This window comes from Triticum urartu, chromosome 4 (assembly GCF_003073215.2).
Source record: "Triticum urartu cultivar G1812 chromosome 4, Tu2.1, whole genome shotgun sequence".
In the NCBI taxonomy this organism is placed as follows: domain Eukaryota; kingdom Viridiplantae; phylum Streptophyta; class Magnoliopsida; order Poales; family Poaceae; genus Triticum; species Triticum urartu.
In genome coordinates, this window is record NC_053025.1 from 450,454,118 (window position 1) to 450,457,029 (window position 2,912).

The following is a 2,912-nucleotide window of genomic DNA, read 5'->3' on the forward strand; positions in this document are numbered from 1 at the left end:
GGCTGTTGTCTGTCTTACGGACGACCGGTGGAGCTTAGGACGTCGAGAGTGCAGAGGTGGTTGCTCGAGGTGGTGTGACGCGATGGGTTGCAGGGCACGACGACGGTAGTCTTCGACGGAGGAGCACGGCTGGCTGCGGGGAAGAAGGCCGGAGGCGGTCCAGGCCCGCGGCACCGCCCGAGTTGAGTAGAAGGGGGCTGGGGCTAGAGGAGCAGTTGAGCGACCGACGGGGAAAAGGAGGCGGTGCGCTAGGGGATGGGCGGCAGCCGGCGGTGGGGATCTGGTGACCCGGCGGCGTGCGGGGTGAGGGATCCCGACGGCGCGTCGGGGAGCGGGCATCCAGGCGACGCATCGGGGAGCGGGGATCCAGGCGGGGCGTCGGGGAGCCGGGATCCAGGCGGGGCGTCGGGGAGCCGGGATCCAGGCGGCACGTCGGGAGCAGATCCGGGCGGCTGAAGGCAGTCGGGGGGAGCAGGGAGTTTGTGGGCTATTTTTCGAGTTCGGGAACATCCTCCGCCGCCCTATATAGGTTGATCAGAATAACTATTCTAATCCTGGAATTAAAATAGTACTGTCTTATATATATATATAGGATAGGTCTATTATGATAACATCTTTTAAAACCTTATTCTGATAACAGTAGCTCTTATTCTGATAACACCATCGAGCTGACCCGTATAGAAACTAACCCCCCAGAACAAACGAACCGAACTGCACCGGACACAAAAAAACCCCACACCCCACCTTATCCTCCCACTCTCCCCATGACCCCAGCCAGCCTCCCCGCGCCAGCCCCCCCTCCCTCCCCACCTTCCCCGGCGCGGCGCGCCCCTGCCCCCCCCCCACCTTCTCCGGCGACGCCGCCCACCACCACCTCCCTCCCCGCGCCGCGCCCCACCTCCCTGCCCACCTTCTATGGCGCGGCGCGCCACTACCGCCTCCCTCCCTCGTCCCCATCCCGGATCCCTCCTCTCACGCCGCCTCTGGATGCGAGCCACCGCCACCAACGGCCAGCGCCCCGTCGGCAATAGGGCCAGCCCTACCGCCGTCAAACCCCATGGCCTCGCCGCCCTCACCCCCAGGGCCGGCCACGCCCCCGCCAAGCAACCACCGGATCCAGGGGGATCCGGTTCCACCTCCCTCGTCCGCCCCCTGCCCCCTGGGTAGCTACCCCCGATGAGCAGGACAACGGCCAGCGTCGGCGGCCCCAACCCCGCCCCACCCCGGCCGCGAATACGACCCCGCCCTGCGACGCCGACCTCGACGGCCTCGGCCTCCCGCGCCGCCCCGCGACGGCCGGCCTCCAAGGCCCCGGCCCCTACGCCGCCCGGCCCCGGCCATGACCGCTGACGTCCGCGACCCTCCCTGATCCCCTCGGACAAGTTCCGCTGCCTCCCCTCCCCTCCGACGAGCTCTCCTGCGTCCCCTCCCCTCATGTGAGCTGCGTGGTATGTTATTTGAGAAAAGGTCCAAACCTCAATTCGTTTGGTTGTTGCTACAGTTCACCTTTTTGATTTTTGATAGGGAAAATTTAGCACACAGCAGTTTACTATTCGTGTTCTTGATTCAGTTTGCCATTTTTTTGCAGGAGAGGAAAAGATCAAAAATGAGGAAAAAAAGTGTGTTGCGCTCCTGATGCAATTTGACAGCTCACAAGAGCAGTACACAATGCCAACATCATGTTTGAGGAAAGTTCTTTTTTGTTGCAGATTATGGATGAGCATCTGTCGTGCGGTTTCAGTGCGGATGAGGTTCCGGAGCGGTCCACTGATTTTTTTGCTTGCAGTGTAGTGTGGTGAAATTATACTCGTCCTCCCCCTTCATCCTCACCACTTTATACTTAGTCATGCAGTGCACCCCTAAAAGTGGTGCAGTACTCGCAAAATTGTCGTTAGTTTTATACTTAGTCATGCAGTGCACTAGCAAAAAAGTGGTGCTGTACTCGCAAAATTAGTTTGTTTCTCCTCACCGACGACAATGGTGCAGCGCTTTAGTCCAAAACAGTGGGAGCACACAACCAACGTTTACTCTAGAAAGCAGTACACTTAGGTACTGTGAGCTGTTGTGCAAAACAAAAAAAGGAATCGATTGTATTTGTATTTTGTTTTTGACACCTGTTGAGTAAGCTCCGGCAACCTATTTGTCAATAATGTTAAAAGATAGATGCAGTTTGATGTAAACCCTCATGTGGTTTACTTTGTGAAGAAAAATAGGATAATAAAAACTCCTGAGAAGTTCACATCCCCTTCTAAAAATGAAATTTATTTTATACAAAAAACTATTAAAATCTAATTATTTTTTGAACCAAAAATTCTAAAAAAGAACCAATGTAGTTAGCTTGCCCCTACCGTGGAGTTCACTTGCTCATTCCATGTAGTTTGGAGTTCAGCATGCAGTTTGGGCCATGTGGACATGCAGTGCAGAATGGTATTTTTCCGTGTTTGAAGATTTTATGCATAAAAGTTATATGGACTCATTTGAAAATTGTTTACAAAGGAAGTTCATTTCGAATTGTGTCACGGCTCATTTCCCTCGACCATGCGGTTCGCTTCTTCGCACGTGTACAGCTCGCCAATGTGGAAACTCAAAACTCCAGACAGAAAAAGAAAGAAGGAAATGAAGTGCAAAGACGTGTTAAATGAAAAATGGTAGAGAAACGACAAAAAAAGTAATGTCGTTCACTTGACCATTTGATCCAGTGCGGTTTTCTAAACTGAAGCAGTGCGGTCGGGTGTCTGATGTTGTTCATCTTGTAAGTGACCATTTGATGCAATGCGGTTTTCTAACTGAAGCAGTGCGGTCGGGTGTCTGATATTGTTCATCTTATAAGTACGAAAGAAAAAATGTTACCGAAACGACAAATAAACTAATGCGGTTTACTTCTCCATACTTTTGGGGTTCACTTACGCCCG

At 53.3% G+C, this 2,912-nt stretch overlaps 1 long non-coding RNA gene across 1 annotated transcript; it reads left to right on the forward strand.

The window, feature by feature from the left end:
- Positions 1 to 850: 850 nt before the first annotated feature.
- Positions 851 to 2,180, forward strand: LOC125551998. Its single transcript, XR_007303349.1, has 2 exons — positions 851 to 1,448; positions 1,589 to 2,180. It is a non-coding gene; the product is annotated as an uncharacterized LOC125551998 (long non-coding RNA).
- Positions 2,181 to 2,912: the final 732 nt, after the last annotated feature.